Below are 19322 nucleotides of genomic sequence, written 5' to 3'. Positions count from 1 at the left end.
TCTTTGTACCTATCTCTACACAGAAAAAAATAATGAAAAGTAAACAGCGCGTAAAACTTGTGATGCGGAAATTTACGCTTTTCTACGCTGAAATGATGCCCTTCCTAACAAGTTTGCTTGCAGCTTGCATGCAATACTGATGATTCACGTCAAATATTGTATACATTCAGGCCCTATCCCGCATGGAATTACGCTAATAATAGTGTTCCATTTATGTGCATGATTTTTAGCGTAAGTTTCAGTGGATTTTTCTATCTGTGTATTCGATCGGATACCCGACACCAACATCCGGCTTCTGGCAACTTTCTTCTCGTCTGTCACTCTCTGACACTCCACATCGAACCAACCCGTCCTGGGTCGCCTCTGTGCAGTGCCTACCACTTCTCGTGCTGTTGTGCTCACCGCTCCATGGATCGAATTCCATAGATCGTTGATGTTGTCGCTAACGTTGATTGCACTTATCCGTTCGTCGAGCTTCTGGCGGTACTCAGCCGATACTCCTTCCGCCGACAGCCGCTGGATATTGTAACGCATCGTTCGCTCTGATCTTTCGTTCGATACAGTTGACAGCCATGATCGAATTTTACTGACAACGAGGTAGTGATTAGAGTCAATGTTCGGACCTCTGAATGTCCGCATATCGATAACATCCGAGAAATGGCGCCCGTCCACCAGAACATGGTCTATCTGGTTGCAAGTTTCACCATTTGGGTGTCTCCAGGTGTGCTTTCGGATGTTCTTTCGTGTAAAGTAGGTGCTACTGATGACCATCCCTCTGGCAGCAGCGAAATTTACTAGCCGTAGGCCGTTGTTATTGGTGGCGGAGTGAAGGCTCTCCCTACCAATTATGGGACGGAAAAAGTTCTCTCTACCGACCTGAGCGTTAGCGTCTCCGATAACAATTTTCACGTCATGCTTTGGGTTTTATCAAGACATTCATAAAACGTGTCCTTCACGTCGTCGGATTTATCGTTTGTCGGTGCATAAACGTTAATTAGCCTGTAGTTAAACAATTTGCCCCGTACCCTCAACACACATATACGTTCGCTCACTCGCTTCATCTGCTTGCCCATCACTACGAAACCAACTCCATGCTCTGCTTTTCCGCCGCCGCTGTGATAGATGTTATACTTGAATGCAGTATTGGTCGTGGGGTCCACAGCTCGGAATTCACGTTCTCCGGATCTAGGCTATCGGACTTCTAGGATAGCGGCCACGTTCACTCCAACCTTCTGCAGTTCACGAGCTAGAAGGCTCACTCGTCCAGATTCATTTAGGGTCCTGTCATTCCAAGTACCGAGTTTCCGATCATAGTCCTTATTTCGTTGCCGGGTCGGTTGCCAAAAATTTCTTTTTCTTCTATCTCCATTTTTCGTGGTATTTGAGAGTTCAGTGCGTGATCTCTCATGTTTCGGTCAGCAGAACGATCGCGTGGTCGGACGAATTATTGTGTTCTGCATTGCGCGGCCGGTAATAAAATTATTCAGTTCAGTGCGTGATCTCTCATGTTTCGGACAGCAGAACGATCGCGTAGTCGGACGAATTATTGTGTTCTGCATTGCGCGGCCGGTAATAAAATTATTCAGTTCAGTGCGTGATCTCTCATGTTTCGGACAGCAGAATGATCGCGTGGTCGGACGAATTATTGTGTTCTGCATTGCGCGGCTGGTAATAAAATTATTCAGTTCAGTGCGTGATCTCTCTTGTTTCGGTCAGCAGAACGATCGCGTGGTCGGACGAATTATTGTGTTCTGCATTGCGCGGCCGGTAATAAAATTAATCAGTTCAGTGCGTGATCTCTCATGTTTCGGACAGCAGAACGATCGCGTGGTCGAACGAATTATTGTGTTCTGCATTGCGCGGCCGGTAATAAAATTATTCAGTTCAGTGCGTGATCTCTCTTGTTTCGAAGAGGGCTTGGTAGTCATATGGCTACTGCTTCTGCCTCATACGCAGGAGGTCGTGGGTTCAATCCCAGGTCCGTTCCATTCTCCTACTTTGTATCTTTCTCTGTATTTCTCATGTTCTAGCAATCGCTAGAACTGGAAATGGACTTCCATACCGTTTCCATTACTATTCCTATACCTTCAACTTGAGTATTCTAACAGTAATCTGCTAGAATTGGAAATGAACTATGCAGCTCGTTTCCTGCATCCAATTAGAAATTCCATCAGTTACCTTCTCCTATCTATCACATTGGCAGCTCGTTAACCAAGACGGACCTCTGCCTCTCCAACCTAACCCAAAAATTCCAACAAATTCCGCATGAACTCGTGGCAAGTGCAGAGGTATATTCGGCTTGCAGTGGGCGAGTGATTGCATCATCATTTCCTCCCCCTTCCCTACATTGACTTGCATTCTGACGTGGCAGGCGCCAGTATGACCTATCAAATGAGATCACCAGTACTTGCACATTGAAGATGTGTGCTAGTCCCAAGCAAACATCTGTTGGTTCCTTGTGCAAGAACAGCTGATCTGGTCATAATGGAGTAGCAACTACGAGCAGTCAATCAAGCTCAAGCTCAAGCTCAAGCTATCTCCATTTTTCGTGGTATTTGAGAGGCTTCAGTAAGCTACCTTACCGGAGACGCGTTACATACATGTCGCTGATGGGGCTGTCACCTTAGGTATAGCTGACGCGATACAGCATTTCGTTAATCAGCCGCTGGGTACCAGGCAGACGCTGTTTAAGCCGCACCTCCTGGTGAACAGACGCTCGAGGCGTACCTTCTCACTCTAGCTGATGTCAGAAGGACAACAGTGCCCATACTGCACTACCAGCTAAGTACACAACCCTTAGTTGGCGGTCTTTTGTCATCGGATGACCCGTGGAAGCGTGAGATAGGAACTTGTGGGGATCAGAGCTCTGTTTGACCTTGATGTCAACCCACCATTTTGCAGCCCGTCTTTGCAAACTCGTCTTATGAAATGTAATTAAAACTGTTCAAATTAGATATGTCAAAACAAAAGAGATTTTTTTATTAGGCAAATCTTGTCCTCCTTTTTCTACAAAATGTCCTCCTTTTTATCGTGATTTTGGTAAAATGTCCTCCTTCCTAAAGAAAATCATATCAAATCACCCTTTTTTTCTCTTTATTTTTTCATAGGCACTCATCCTATACACGCAAAAAAAGCGTTCCCGAATTCGTGAACCAGCAAAAATACATCGTGATTTAACTCATGGATTCGGGAACACCAGTCACGTTTTCCAGAACGTTCCAGAAAACGTGACTGTATTCCCGAATCCGTGACTGTTGTTCCCGAAAAAATAAACCGTGAACTCGTTAGTTCACGAATTCATGAACGCTTTTTTTTGCGTGTATGAGGCTTACTTGGGTGCTCTCCCTAAAGGAGGTGTGAGGCTACCCTGACACTCTCTCTGACGCACCATATGAGTCTTACTTGAATGCTCACCACTAACATACCATGTGAGGCTGACTTGGATGCTCACTCTACTCTCCTTCGTTATGCCTCCAGGTGTAGATTACAGTATTTACCAACAGTAACTACGCTACGACCATCCTACCTCGGCATGTGCAGTCCATACTTACACCTTTGCGCTCACTCTTCTGCCATGCCTCGAGGTGGCGACCGCGGTTGCCACCTGCTGTGACACTGTTACCTCGACATGTGCAAACACCTCGACATGTGCATTCACTTCCCCGCGCTCAGCCTATTTTCGCTTTAACTAACCTATCACAAGTTAGTAATGCTTGTCGACTGCTGCTCGGCGCGCCAGATTCTCTGCACGCTGCAGGCAATCTGAGTGGTTGCAATCGAAACTGCGTTCCACTTCTCCACCGCTTGGTATATCCAACCGCAAACGTGGGCTCTTCTGGTGCCACGTAGTTTGAAACACTTCTCGTCTTCCCGAAAGTCCAGCCCGACTGACATCATGCTCGTTATCACGTAGGCTACATCATGTGATATCGTGCGGTAGGCAGATATCACTCTGAGATACATCAAGCGGTACGTGCTCTTCAGTTTCCGCAGGTAACTGGTTACCCCTAGAGCTCTCGCCCAGGACGAGCCGCCGTTTATAAGAATAGATACTGGCCCACACCTTTGAACTATTGGTTATCACCCTCGATAATGCCGCAACAGCAGTCTTGCAAGTATAGTCGACATGGCTGCCGATTGAGGATGGTCTAGCAACTTGCCCGTCGTGTCTATAAGACAGATTGGTCTATACGAGTCATCCGGCGACTTCCCGGCCTTCGGCAACAATACCAATTTCTGCTTTTTCCAAATTTTCGGGTAATCTACACTCATCGGGGCATCTCTGCATAGCTAGCCTGAACATGTTCGGGTTCGCTATGATTGCTGTTGTATCCCTAGTCATGACTATCATGCGGGAGTTTTGTTATATCTGTTGTATCTTTTTGTAATATCTTCCTATAGAACTATATAGGTATATACACAACACAAACTATGTACAAACCTACAGCCTACAGCTAGATTACAACATTGAATTGAAACCTAATATATAATTGTGCCTAAATTAGTTAACAACTAGTAAAAATGGTCACAAACAGTAAATAGAATTAATTGGAGTTAATTAAATTGCAGCGGAAAAGCTGACTTATATGCAAAACATAAGCTAGTTGTGCTATAAGTTCGTCCGAAATATTTTGTCAATAGCTGTGGCCACATCGCCTTTAGATTCTTGTATACTACAGTACCGAAGGTCGATAGTCTACTATCGATAGTCGATCGTTTTCACTATTCTTAGCTTTAGAGAGACATACTAATCGTGTTTATTCGCCCAACCAGATACCCTTATCCGACAGAATTGAACTAAAGATAAAACAGCGTCCACTACACGTCCAAACACGCAAACCGCGTACGCCAGCCATCAGCAGTGTGGTTGACATTGACCGCTTTTATGGATGCCAAAAATAATCGAGCAGTGAACGCGGCCGAATGAACGACCCGGAGCATAAACATAAAAAGCATAAACATGCTGCCAAACTCGAGGTGATCGAAAAGGGAGACATGGAAATAAAATGTCAGGAACCCTCGCTGTATGTCTCTGTGTAGCGAATGCAAAAGCACAGACACGAACTCGTTGGTTGATTCATAAACAAAGCAGTAAATTAATAATCAATTCGGTGGCCCATAATAATGTTGAACGATACGCTATATCTTCGGAAACACATTTAGGACGTTAAATCTTATTGTTTTTGTTTGTTTGTATTATTAAATTGACGACTGGGACCAATGCAATCTTATTGGTTATTGAACCAATTTTTATGCGTTAGGAAAATGTTCAAAATGTTGATAATGTAAAAGGAGTTCATAAATAAATTATTTAAAAAATATCTGGTTGAAACTTTTAAATGTTTGAACAATGATGAGCTTTTTTCTTTGAAAATCCTTTTCATTTAAAATAAATCAAATTATTTTTGTTATTCCACTCTGATAGTTTGATAAAATTATTCTGAGTGAGTGCCCTGGATTTTTTTTTCTAATTTAACTTTAAATATTTATCAAAAAAATAATAATAAAGAGCATATACAGATTACGTAACGCTATAGAGGGAGGGGGGGTCAGACCAAGCGTTACGCTTCATACAAATAAATGTTATCATTTGTTACGAGGGGGTCTAAGTTTGCTCAAATTTGCGTTATGTAAGTAATAATTATAAATTATTTGTATGTAAATGGAAATCCACAGTCTGAAAGCGATCGAACAAAAATGCTTGGTGCTAGCGCTCGAATTCAGTGCTAACGTTCGCACCATCCGCGCGGTGCTGTCCCATTTGGGTGCATGTGTCCGTGCTGCATATCGCGTACAAAGTTGTGTCGGTGTCATCATCGCACATCGTTTGCTGTCAGCCCAGTCAAGTCCCACAGCATAGCAGCAGCCATCTCGTCCCACAGACCGTGCTGTTTGCTGCCAAGAAGTGAGACCGTATTCGTGCGAACCGCACACCGACCGTAGTATCGCCCCGTCACACAAAACTTGTTCACTGTTTGGCTGCCTCGAACCGACCGACTCTTTCCATCGACGACGACGGACGAGTGCGAAAAAAGAGGTTGATTTCCGTTCGTTTCGGACGCTGGTTGTTGTGTGCTCGTCGCGCGAAGCTCTTCGCTGTTCCTGTGGTCATCGTCATTGCGCTTATTGTGTGTAAAGTGTGTCGCGTTTTTGGCTTCGAGTTGTTCCCCAGAACCGTGAATTGGTGTCACTCTTGGAACCGTGACCAGCGGCGCGTTGTCCACTGTGGAGTAGTTTCCGGTCTGTTCCGTGGCCGTGTTCGTCGTCGATTGTTTCCGTCGTAAAATATTCTGTGTGTGTTGTTTCTCGAACCACACAACCATCGTTCATCTCGCTCACACCTACCGTGAAAGTGCTGAATGCTGCTTAGCGACGCGTTTCCAACAAAAGGAAAAGAAGCGAATTTCGGTGTGTCGAGGCTGCAGCAGCAGATTGTGGTGCCTTCGGGAGAAGAAGAGCTCTTTTGTTGAAGCAAAAATTGTGTGAAGTGTTTGTGGGGGCCTAAGTAAGATAGTTGGAAGCCCTCAGATCGAAATCCCCCGGTAGTGTAGTCATTGTAATCTGGTGGGAGAAACCGACATCTTTGTGGGTTGAAGTGTACGGAATTTTCCACATTGGAACATCACAGGAAGGCAAAGAGATATCTCGGATTAACCTCTAGCCCAGCGGAGAGGACACAGACCGGTTCCGGTTCAACAAGTTGGATACTCTACACTCGGACATCAGTGGCGCTAATCTGCAACAAATGGTAAGTCGCTTGCCTACTTTGTTTTGTCTTATTTCAGGCACCAAGAAAGAACAGAGAAACGCTTGTTTTTCGGAGCATTGTGCTGCTTAATTTTGACAGTTTACATTGCACGGGTCGCGTTTATTCGCGGGGATAAACCGTATAAACAGCTGGATGTTGTTGACGATGATGATGATTATGACCGACAGCGACGATTGTTTCGGTTGGTAGATGCATGCAATGGGGGTAGAGAGCGAAAGATAAAAAAAAGTTCACCGTCGGACGTCCATGCGATGGATGATGATGGTGTGGATCGTTAGGGTGGTCCGAGAACTTGTATTGCGCATTTTGTAGGTCAAATTGAAAATGTTACATTTTTGGAATTTGGTTTCTCAGTGGTTGCTTGTTTGAAACGACGATAAAAATGTGTTTTGTTTTAAAAATAATTACTCCATATAAAAATTGCTTCGCATTGTAAAAAATTTTGCTCTAAATGCGCTTTTTATTACTTTATATTAGAGTGGTTTTTCATATAATAAAATATGCTCAATACTAATCGTTCACATAAAATTAATGCATAAAAAGGAAGAATTTATTAATTTGATTTTACAGATTTAGCAAGTGTGAGTACAGTACAGAGTAAACAGTACCTCTTTAGTACCGGTGCAAGAGGACTAAAAGGTCAATTTGGATGAACCACATCATTGGCTCGTTCTAGAAACCTACAGCCTTCGTTTGGTGTCAAAAGATCGAAAATCGGTTGAGATTTGAGTTTTTGTGATCGTGATGAAATCTTGGGTCCAAATGGACCCCAATGCACAATGTGTCACTTTTTTGTGGCGCCTCTCCTAGATGTCACTGGAAGCTGATTTTCTCAGGGAATCTTAGTTTTCAAAAGTTAGGAAAAGTCAGAATTTCTTTAGATTTTTATCTCGTTGCGTTACTAAGTTACAGCGGTGTTTTGGGTGTGCTTGGGTCGAAATGGACCCCAATGCACTAGGAAGGTTTAAAGGACGCATTTTTTTACGTATAAGCAATATTTTTGAAAATGATTAAAAAGTACTCATAAAAGTATTCCTATATTACCAGGGGCCACATCTTCTTCTTCGTATTCAATGGATCTACATTTCGATTGAAATTCGGCCTGCTTTTTAACTTGGTATTAAAAGATATTTTAGTTACTAGATAAAGATTGTCGCTGTCGTCGCTGTCCGGAACATCTTTTGCTGGCGAGGATAGGGTAGCTAAATGTCAAAGAAGGAAAATCCATACGATTTGACAGCTTGGTACCCAACATGTTCCGGACAGCAGAACAAAGGGAACCGAAGCGACAATCTTTATCTAGTAACTAAAATATCTTTTTGCCTTTTTTGGTATTTTATAAGCATTTCCTCAGTTATTAATTGCAAGTTTTCTATGCCGAGTATGTTTCTTGTGTGGCATGTACAATGGATACACTATGCCCAAGGAATCGAGAATGTTTCCCACGTACTCTTGTTTCACTCTACTCTAGTCAGTACTGGAGTTTCCTAATTTCAATGAGAGATGTCACGCGATGTTTAAATAACTGTCCCTCTCATTCTCTATAGAAACACGACGAATGAAAGGCATTCTACAACAATTTTACCAATTTTTATTCCGTGACTGGACATGAAAAAAGTTTCCAATTCGGTGAATTGAAGAAATGTGATTGTTTTATCGACTAGTCGTTGTTGTTTGCATATATCTGTTCTTCTTCTTCTTCTTAAATGGCTCTCCATTCCAACTGGAACTTGGCCTGCTTTTCAACTTAGTATTCTATTAGCATTTCCTCAGTTATTAATTGAAAGCTTTTCTATGCCCGCCATTGCATGAGTTTGTATCTTGTGTGGCAAGTACAAAGGATACACTATGCCCAGGGTGTCGAGAAAGTTTCCAACCCGAAAACATCCTAGACCGGACCGAGAATCGAACTCGCCATCTCCGGATTGGCAATCCTACGCCTTTGCTCGCAAGGCTACTGGAGACCCCATATATCTGTTAAAAGAATTTAGAAATTTGTATTTGAAAACGAAGCCCAAATTCCTTTCATGAGTGCTTTTCATGCGAAATTGATCAAAGAGTCCAGGAACAGTGAAGAAATCCAATCAAAATGGATACAATATCGAATAATTATTGTTTCTCCTGTACTTTGCGTCACTAGTTGCGGTTGTAGTTTTTTTGGAAAACAATAATTAACAATCTCACGACCATCGATGATTTTTCAATTGATGAGCATCGAACCCTAGAACTGATAGATTACTAGCCGAATAATAAATATGCCACTCAGAGTAGAATGGAGACCAAATAGTAGAGATCAAATGTTGAAGCGTTCAACAGTACTACATAGGTAGCAATACACAGGGGTAGCTTTAAAGAAAGCGTCATTTTTTTTTCGAAGTGGTAACAATTATCTTAGTCAGACATCATACACGCGTACAAAAACGACTGCTGTACCTCACATTAACATTGGTGAATGGTGAGTCGCATTGAGACATCTCAATGCAATCAGCTCATGCGCTGTTTATCATGGCAAACCTTTGCAAGCAACAGCGGAGGTGCGCAAAACAGCTTAGGCGGGAAATTTTCATTCAATAATATCGTCGCCTAAGTAACGCGAGCTATGAGTTCCTAGCGCATGAGATGAGTCTCATGAGACGTAAATTGAGGCACGCTCACTCAATTATTTTATGCGCGCGCTAGTTTCTCTCGTCGCACTGAATCTGTGCTACGTGAGCTTTTGTAGCTCATGGCACACTGTCTTTTTGTTTGTTTAGGAGTAGTATCTGAATGTTCATAAAATCACCCGGAAGCCAAAATTTCGAAAGAAAGCTCTGTATGCTAAGCAAATTTTTATTTGATATAGCACACAACGGACCAGCAGGACTCAGATTTTTCTTGAATTGGTGCCCACATGAACATAACACTAAGATGAGTATAAAGATGACTAGAAAACTGACTTTAGTTTTCTCGTCGTTTGAATCGTTAATGCTTTTCTTGTACATCAGCGGTTCTCAACTTGGGGTACATGTACCCCTGGGGGTACCTCCTCTGGCCCAGGGGGTACCTCGAACAAAAATGCGTAATGGTGGATGTATTACAATTCCAATAAAAACTTATTCAAAAATTTAAAATTTCTTATTCCAAAACATTGTATTATACATAATATGCATGGCGGTCAGTAGTTCAGACTTTTGATTCCTGTCTACCCCAAGCAGAGCAGTATGAAGGTCTGTGGGACAAAAAATCATAAGGACGTCGAATGAACAAATTTTCATCTACAGTAGCCGTTCGATAACTGCAAAATGTTTACTTTTCAGTTAACGAATGCCGTTCGATAACTGCAACGCATTCTAGACGTCAAACGGTTGTCAATCGACGTCAGATGCAATAAAAGTGCATCAGAAGGTGCAGCGCAATGCAGCTGTCATTGAATTTGACATTAGTTTGAAGTTTAGCGGTCCGATAACTGCAAAACTGTTGCAACTATCAAATTGCAGTTAAAAAGCATTGCATTTAAATGACTTGCAGTTATCGAACGTATACTGTACCTGATTGAGGCAAAATGTTGAATAATATGCTTCCGAACTAAAATAAAAAATCTAAAGGTTCTGAAGCATCCAGTTGAGAGACTTTTTTTTCGAAAAGCTCAGTAGTTTCGTTGCAAAAATCTTGGAAGCCTCCTTTCAAAATGCTTCATCCGAAGCAACTCGTAAGCCTCCTTTCATGAAGCTCGGAAGGCTCCTACCAATAAGCTCAGAAACCTCCTGTTCGGAAGCCTTATTTCAAGAATACTTCGGAAAATTTCTTTCCAGGGGCTTGGAAGCCTCTTTTTAAGAGGCTCGAAAGGCTAGTTTGTAAAAGCTCGGACACCTCCTTTCTAGAGACTCGGGAGCCTCATTTCTAGAGGCTCGGAAGCCTCCTTCCAAGAGGCTTGGAAGCCTTTTTTCAAGAGGCTTGGAAGCCTTTTTTCAAGAGGCTTGGAAGCCTCCTTTCAAGAGGCTCGGAAGCCTTTTTCCAAGAGGCTCGGAAGCCTTGTTCCAAGAGGCTCTGAAGCCTCCTTCCAAGAGGCTCGGAAGCCTCCTTCCAAGAGGCTCGGATGCCTCCTTCCAAGAGGCTCGGATGCCTCCTTCCAAGAGGCTCGGAAGCCTCCTTCCAAGAGGCTCGGAAGCCTCCTTCCAAGAGGCTCGGAAGCCTCCTTCCAAGAGGCTCGGAAGCCTCCTTCCAAGAGGCTCGGAAGCCTCCTTCCAAGAGGCTCGGAAGCCTCCTTCCAAGAGGCTCGGAAGCCTCCTTCCAAGAGGCTCGAAAGCCTCCTTCCAAGAGGCTTGGAAGCCTCCTTCCAAGAGGCTCGGAAGCCTCCTTCCAAGAGGCTCGGAAGCCTCCTTCCAAGAGGCTCGGAAGCCTCCTTCCAAGAGGCTCGGAAGCCTCCTTCCAAGAGGCTTGGATGCCTCTTTCCAAGAGCCTCGGAAGCCTCCTTCCAAGAGGCTCGGAAGCCTCCTTCCAAGAGCCTCGGAAGCCTCCTTCCAAGAGCCTCGGAAGCCTCCTTCCAAGAGGCTCGGAAGCCTCCTCTCAAGAGGCTTGGATGCCTCCTTCCAAGAGGCTCGGAAGCCTCCTTCCAAAAGGCTTGGATGCCTCCTTCCAAGAGGCTCGGAAGCCTCCTTCCAAGAGGCTCGGAAGCCTCCTTCCAAGAGGCTCGGAAGCCTCCTTCCAAGAGGCTCGGAAGCCTCCTTTCAAGAGGCTCGGAAGCCTCCTTCCAAGAGGCTCGGAATCTGCCTATCAAGAGGCTCGGAATCTGCATATCAAGAGGCTCGTATGTCGTAGTCCTAGTTTCAAGAGGCTTGGAAGCTTCCTTCCTAGAGACTCAGAAGCCTCCAAAAGTTTTGTGGGAAGCTTGACGTGTAAAACCAGTTTGAATCAGAAAGTTTCCCGGAATAATGAAACCTTCTGACAATTTTTAGATTTGTGGTTTGTTTTTAATATATCTTATGAAATACGCATATTTTCATTTACAGCGAAAATTAAACAGGGGGTACCTCAATTAAAGCATAAGATTGAAGGGATACCTCTCAAGAAAAAGGTTGAGAACCGCTGTTGTACATCAACGTGTAACAAAAAGGCTATATTTGTACTCCAAAAACATTTTTTTTATTGAAGGCATGGAGGGCTGACTTTCATATACCGTTGATCAGCTCGACGAATTGAGGTGATGTCTGTCGATAAAGTCTTAGAATTCAAATCATTGGATGACGATCTACTCACAACTGCAACTAGGGTGGAGCTGATCTCTGACTAAAAAACACGACATGGGAAAATATCTTTGGCAACATGACCGCTAGAACCCTTGATATTCAACATATTCTCGACCAAACATAAAGATACGTTTTTGTGAAAATTTGGAAATTGTTCTTCAGGAAACTAAGGAATTGCTCTAAAATTGCCCTAAAATGTTCAACTAGAATTTCTGAAATTATTTCATAACCTTATTTGAAATTTGTTTGGAAATTCATAAATATTTTCTTTGAAAACTCCTTATGAAATTCATAAAAAAACCTTTTATCTTAGAATTTTTCCTAGATTTGTTCCACATACTATTCAACGAATTCATCCGAGAATGTCTTCAGGAAATCCATCGGAAAACCAATCAAGAATTTATACGAAAAATCCTCCTGGGACTCAAACCAGGAATATTGCAAAATTTCTTCAGGAATTCGCCAGGAAATCCTTTGGAAACTTCTTCGGAAACTTCCACAAAAATTCCTTCGGGAATTCTTCCTGGAAAAGAAACTTCCCGGAGCAGTTCTTGGAGGATTTTTTCGCAGATTAACTTCGCAGAAATTTCTGTGGGAATTACAAAATGAATTCCCGGAGAATTCTCGAAGCAATTTTCGGGGGAACTTATAAAGAGATTTACGGAGTAATTCTTTAAGTAATTTCCGGGGAAATTCATGATGAAATTTTTGGGAGAATTCATCAAGGAATTTCTGGAAGAAATAGTGGGTTATTGTTTCAAGATATTGCTGTGAATTCCTGAAAAAATGTCTCGGAAAATCCTAAATGGATTTTTGTAAAATTGATTTTTTTGGATGATTTTTGTAAAAATTTTAGAGTAAGTGCCCACATAAATTTTTAGAATTTTGGCGGGATCTACCGGGAGAATTCCTTAAATAATTTCCAGAAGAATTTCGAGGGGAATTTTTGGAGGTGTTTCCGAAAGAGCTTTGAAGCAATTTTTAAAAGAATATCTGGAGAAATAGCCAGATGATTTTTCAGACGAGTTTCTCGAGAAATTTACGGGAGAATTTCCGAAGAAAAAAAACCCTGAACAGTTTTCCGGGAGAGTTTTTGGAGGAATTTTCGGAAGAATTCCCGTGGCATACATAATTAGCATAGTTTCTGAAATAATTTTTAATGTTTCACTCATTTACGTGTACGTGTTAGTACGTGTACCTGTACGTGTTACACTAGTGCATATATCAATTACCGACAGTTACCATCAGATCGACGATTTCCGACAGCGAAGATTTTAGTCAAGTGAGTCTGATGTTAGACTTCAATTTAAATGCGTAACTTATGCATGAGTCGTCATTTACTTGAGGCCTGAATGATCTGAAGAAGGTGTGAACCAAACACCGAAACGTCGGCGATGATTACATGAGAATCATTCTGCTCACCTTAAATTCTGATAAATTCTGGAAAATTTGTAATGCACGGAATTGATTTACGCTGACTCACGCCGACACGGCACCACGATCACGCCAAAAATTAGCTTCAGCACAGATCGTTTGTCAACGATTTAGGCTACCAAGCGGCTCGGAAGCCTCCTTTCAAGAAGCTTGGAAGCCTCCTTTCAAGAAGCTTGGAAGCCTCCTTCAAAGAGGCTTGGATGCCTCCTTCCAAGAGGCTCGGAAGCCTCCTTCCAAGAGGCTCGGAAGCCTCCTTCCAAGAGGCTCGGAAGCCTCCTTCCAAGAGGCTCGGAAGCCTCCTTCCAAGAGGCCCGGAAGCCTCCTTCCAAGAGGCCTGGAAGCCTCCTTTCAAGAGGCCTGGAAGCCTCCTTTCAAGAGGCCTGGAGGCCTCCTTTCAAGAGGCTCGGAAGCCTCCTTCCAAGAGGCTCGGAAGCTTCCTTTCAAGAGGCTCGGAAGCCTCCTTTCAAGAGGCTCGGAAGCCTCCTTCCAAGAGGCTCGAAAGCCTCCTTCCAAGAGGCTCGAAAGGTCCCTTCCAAGAGGCTCGGAATCTGCCTATCAAGAGGCTCGTATGTCGTAGTCCTAGTTTCAAGAGGCTTGGAAGCTTCCTTCCTAGAGACTCAGAAGCCTCCAAAAGTTTTGTGGGAAGCTTGACGTATAAAACCAGTTTGAATCAGAAAGTTTCCCGGAATAATGAAACCTTCTGACAATTTTTAGGTTTGTGGTTTGTTTTTAATATATCTTATGAAATACGCTTATTTTCATTTACAGCGAAAATTAAACAGGGGGTACCTCAATTAAAGCATAAGATTGAAGGGATACCTCTCAAGAAAAAGGTTGAGAACCGCTGTTGTACATCAACGTGTAACAAAAAGGCTATATTTGTACTTCAAAAACAATTTTTTTATTGAAGGCATGGAGGGCTGACTTTCATATACCGTTGATCAGCTCGACGAATTGAGGTGATGTCTGTCGATAAAGTCTTAGAATCTAAATCATTGGATGACGATCTACTCACAACTGCAACTAGGGTGGAGCTGATCTCTGACCAAATATGTACGACATGAGAAAATATCTTTGGCAACATGACCGCTAGAACCCTTGATATTTAACATATTCTCGACCAAACATAAAGATACGTTTTTGTGAAAATTTGGAAATTGTTCTTCAGGAAACTAAGGAATTGCTCTAAAATTGCCCTAAAATGTTCAACTAGAATTTCTGAAATTATTTCATAACCTTATTTGAAATTTGTTTGGAAATTCATAAATATTTTTCTTTGAAAACTCCTTATGAAATTCATAAAAAAAAACCTTTTATCTTAGAATTTTTCCTAGATTTGTTCCACATACTATTCAACGAATTCATCCGAGAATGTCTTCAGGAAATCCATCGGAAAACCAATCAAGAATTTATACGAAAAATCCTCCTGGGACTCAAACCAGGAATATTGCAAAATTTCTTCAGGAATTCGCCAGGAAATCCTTTGGAAACTTCTTCGGAAACTTCCACAAAAATTCCTTCGGGAATTCTTCCTGGAAAAGAAACTTCCCGGAGCAGTTCTTGAAGGATTTTTTTCGCAGATTAACTTCGCAGAAATTTCTGTGGAATTACAAAATGAATTCGGAGAATTTTCGAAGCAATGTTCGGGGAACTTATAAAGAGATTTACGGAGTAATTCTTTAAGTAATTTCGGGAAATTCATGATGAAATTTTTGGGAGAATTCATCAAGGAATTTCTGGAAGAAATAGTGGGTTATTGTTTCAAGATATTGCTGTAAATTCCTGAAAATGTCTCGGAAAATCCTAAATGGATTTTTGTAAAATTGATTTTTTTGGATGATTTTTGTAAAAATTTTAGAGTAAGTGCCCACATAAATTTTTAGAATTTTGGCGGGATCTACCGGGAGAATTCCTTAAATAATTTCCAGAAGAATTTCGAGGGGAATTTTTGGAGGTGTTTCGAAAGAGCTTTGAAGCAATTTTAAAAGAATATCTGGAGAAATAGCCAGATGATTTTTCAGACGAGTTTCTCAAGAAATTTACGGGAGAATTTCCGAAGAAAAAAAACCCTGAACAGTTTTCCGGGAGAGTTTTTGGAGGAATTTTCGGAAGAATTCCCGGGGCATACATAATTAGCATAGTTTCTGAAATAATTTTTAATGTTTCACTCATTTACGTGTACGTGTTAGTACGTGTACCTGTACGTGTTACACTAGTGCATATATCAATTACCGACAGTTACCATCAGATCGACGATTTCCGACAGCGAAGATTTTAGTCAAGTGAGTCTGATGTTAGACTTCAATTTAAATGCGTAACTTATGCATGAGCCGTCATTTACTTAGGGCCTGAATGATCTGAAGAAGGTGTGAACCAAACACCGAAACGTCGGCGATGATTTCATAAGAATCATTCTGCTCATCTTAAAGCTGTAAGCTAAAAACAAACCCTTCCATCCGGATAAATTCTGGAAAATTTGTAATGCACGGAATTGATTTACGCTGACTCACGCCGCCACGGCACCACGATCACGCCAAAAATTAGCTTCAGCACACATCGTTTGTCAACGATTTAGGCTACCCAGGTAACCAATAAGCATTAAAGTAAGCACTATAGTAGCATTATACTGGCATTGCATATGCTCCATGCTGTAAATAAGCATTTCGAAAACCTAGCTGTTCTAAATAAGCATTTTCAAAGCAATCATGAGATGCATAGTCTTATAATAGCATTTTGAATGCACAATGTTGTTTTTCGTCAGGTGCAATGGAACAGCTACATTAGTGCCACTTTAAGGCCTGTAGTGTTCATACGTCAAACGTTTTCCAATATGAAACCAATGAACTTACATTTGAGAATAGAAATTAAACGGTATGTGCAGAATGTTTTTTCCATTCCGACCATTGACAGGAGTACTTGTCGTTAACCTAACCCTATCACTAATTACATAATTCAGATACATTTAATTATTCCATTGCACTATTTTCGATGGATGCATTAAAGCAGCACTACCGTAGCTGTTTCATTGCAACTGGGTATGACGTTTGTGACGGTTGAATTCTGAGATGAGTTAGATTAAGTTTCAATGTTCCTGAAGGGGCGTAGTGTTTATGTTGGGCAAAATTATTCCCATTATCATCTCTCTCTTATGGCCCAGCTGGTAAGGGCGATGACAACTACAGCGTCAGGTGGCAAGAGCGCGAGTTCGAATCCCGCTAGAAGAAAGTAAAAAGTTATGTTCCATTTCAAATATGAGAAAAAACAATAACGATATAATATGAAAAAAAAACTATGTAAAAAAAAATTTGAAAAAAATGCCAAAAAAAAAACTTTTTTCCTGTTTTCAAAATTAAGCATTAATTCAGCATTTCGGATGCTAAATAAATGCTACTCAGTAAAAATTCTACTTTATCGATAAAGTAGGATTGAGCATTTAAGCAGCCATATATTGGACCAAAACCTGCATTAAAATAGCATTAAAGGCGACTAAAGGGCTTATTGGCATTTAAAGTTTTGCAGTAAAGGCGCATATAATGCCACTTAAATGCTTTATATAATGCTTACTGGTTACCTGGGTACATTTTCGAGTTCCACACTTTTTACAGAATTTTAATAAATAAACTTGCTTATCAACAATGTGTATACTTTACCAGCAAGGATCATGTTATAATCGAATTTTACTCATGGTTTACCATCATCATCCCTTTCATAACGATCTTCCATACAAAAGTTTATCGTACAATTTATTGGCCTATGTTCTGACATATGCGGCATGTTGTACATTTCCTTTTTCCTTCTTCTGTTTCCTGAAAGTCAGTAGTTCGTTTTGTCTTTTGTTTGGTCGACTTTATTCTTCGATGTTCTTAGATTTTTCCAAATCTTGAACAGCAGAACCATTTTTACGAGAAAAATTTGAACGATTTTCCGATTGAGCATGGCTTCGATGCTCTTATCTTCTATTTTCGCAATATGACTCAATGAATGTAGGGAATAGTGCACCATTCATGCATGGTCTGTTGGCGCTTTTCAAGGAAAAATCTTCAAATTTTCCATAAAAACTTAAGCGGATGGCACTTATGAATCACAGAGCGACATATTGGACTGTAAACAATAATACTCAGTAATAACCTATTATTTATACTTCATCTGAAAACAATAGGAGCGCATTCAAATCGTGATTATACTTTCTGTCGCAGGCTGTCCCACCTATATGCCGCGCGCCATTCATAGTCGCGTAAAACCTCCGAATTTCGTTGCTATCCATGTTCTCCTGCGCTTCAGCTATAACATTCTCTACGTGATGCCTTTTCTTTCTGCGGTGGATTCTCATCTGCCCTTGCTGCACTGTGCCGTACTCTGTTGCAACGGGTAAGAGCCACTAACAGCTCACTAACAGCTCACCAAAACTATCATTTCGTTGGCGTCACTGTGCAATGCCTAACACTTCCTGCGCTATTGGAGTCACTGCTTCGTGGATATTCTCCCACGATGTGTTGACGTCGGCAGATCCATAGGCATCTTCTATGAGCTCATCTAGTTTCTGGTGGTACTGTTCAGCAGCCTTTTTAACTGCCAAGGGTTGAATATTGAAACGCATCGTTCTGGTATTTCTGGTGAATTCGTAACGCTGGATAGTCGCACCCGAATTTTTGCAACTTCAAAGTAGTGATCCGAGACATGCTTCGGGGCTCTGAAGGACCTTACATTTTTAACGCCCGAGAAATGCCATCCGTCGATCAACACGTCGTCTATCTTGAGCAAGTGTCGCCAGGTGTGTTTGCGGATATTCTTAGGCTGATGCCATACTGGGAGAGAAGAGGGGCGATTAGAAGAGTTGAGGGAGAAGCGAAGCGTCCGCGTGCAAGCAACCTCAATGAGCGATGTATGGAAATCGCTTATATCTGGCATAGTGGAAGCGATGAGGAGAGGCGAGAAGTGGTAACCAAAGAGGTGAAGCAGTTTGTAGAGTGCTTTGCCGCGCGATATCGCAAAGGATCACTTCTGTATGTTTGTTGATTAGAGTTTACTCCCGTTCGCTCTTGTGTAAAATGGCTGTCGGTGAAAAGTTTTGCGGGAGAGGCAAGCAACATTGTTTATTTGATAAAGAAAACTTTTAAATATGTATTGTTTTAGCTAAATGTACGGAGCAAATCTGAAGTATTTCATAGTAGCGGTACTTATTAAAATTTGGAATATTCTGGCGCAGTCCAAAAATTTAGAAACATTTTGAAATAAAAAGTGCATATTTTAGACAAACGCATGTAACACTTTTAATATTAATATCGTTCTCGTATTTAGGATTAGTTTAAATGAATGCATCTGTAATAATGTTGAAAATCTCCCGTTACGTAATTAATGGATCTTCCATAGGAGCAAACGTAAAAAAAGAATAAATCATGGCCCAAAAAGTTTTATCATAGCTACGCCCTACGTCTGTTTGTATGTGGTGATAAAATATCGCTCACGTCATAAAATGGGTTTTCAATTGCGACATTCTATAAATCTTCCCAACACTATTTTTCCTTGTGCTAAATGTGCTTGGTGAACGAAAATATTCTCTATCTGACGAAATCCATGTTTTTACACTTGTACATATTTGTTGTGAGATCAACACTCTGAAAAAACGCTTTCAGTATGTCATTGCTCGCTTTGATCGTCGCTTCACTTTGCTTTGCTTATGTCCAACCTCTTCGCTTCGCTTCTCTTCGCTTCCAGTATGTCATGAGCCTTACGATGATCATCCAGAACATACGCTCAATCAGATTCGCACCTTCGGAGATGAACAAAGAGGCCATTTTAGGGGGTAGGGGTTCAAAGTTTTGTGACAGTGCATACCCTCGGTATACAAAATCTTTTTCTACAAACGTTTTTTTAAATGAACAAGAAATTTTACC

At 41.6% G+C, this 19322-nt stretch overlaps 2 protein-coding genes across 4 annotated transcripts in view; both read left to right on the top strand.

Annotated features, from left to right (window-relative positions):
* LOC134202619 (uncharacterized) overlaps window positions 1-19322 on the top strand; it is a 708184-nt gene that overhangs the window by 65484 nt on the left and 623378 nt on the right. The gene's annotated exons all lie outside the window — the stretch shown is intronic.
* The window catches only part of LOC134202692 (uncharacterized), a 228165-nt gene continuing 214851 nt past the window's right edge, over window positions 6009-19322 (top strand). The window contains exon 1 of the mRNA XM_062677711.1: window positions 6009-6748. The gene's annotated coding sequence lies outside the window, so the exon portion shown is untranslated. The remainder of the gene's footprint in view (window positions 6749-19322) is intronic.

Source organism: Armigeres subalbatus, chromosome 1 (genome assembly GCF_024139115.2).
Source record: "Armigeres subalbatus isolate Guangzhou_Male chromosome 1, GZ_Asu_2, whole genome shotgun sequence".
NCBI lineage: Eukaryota > Metazoa > Arthropoda > Insecta > Diptera > Culicidae > Armigeres > Armigeres subalbatus.
Note: the sequence above shows the minus strand (reverse complement) of the source record. Positions and strands in the feature narration are given on the sequence as shown.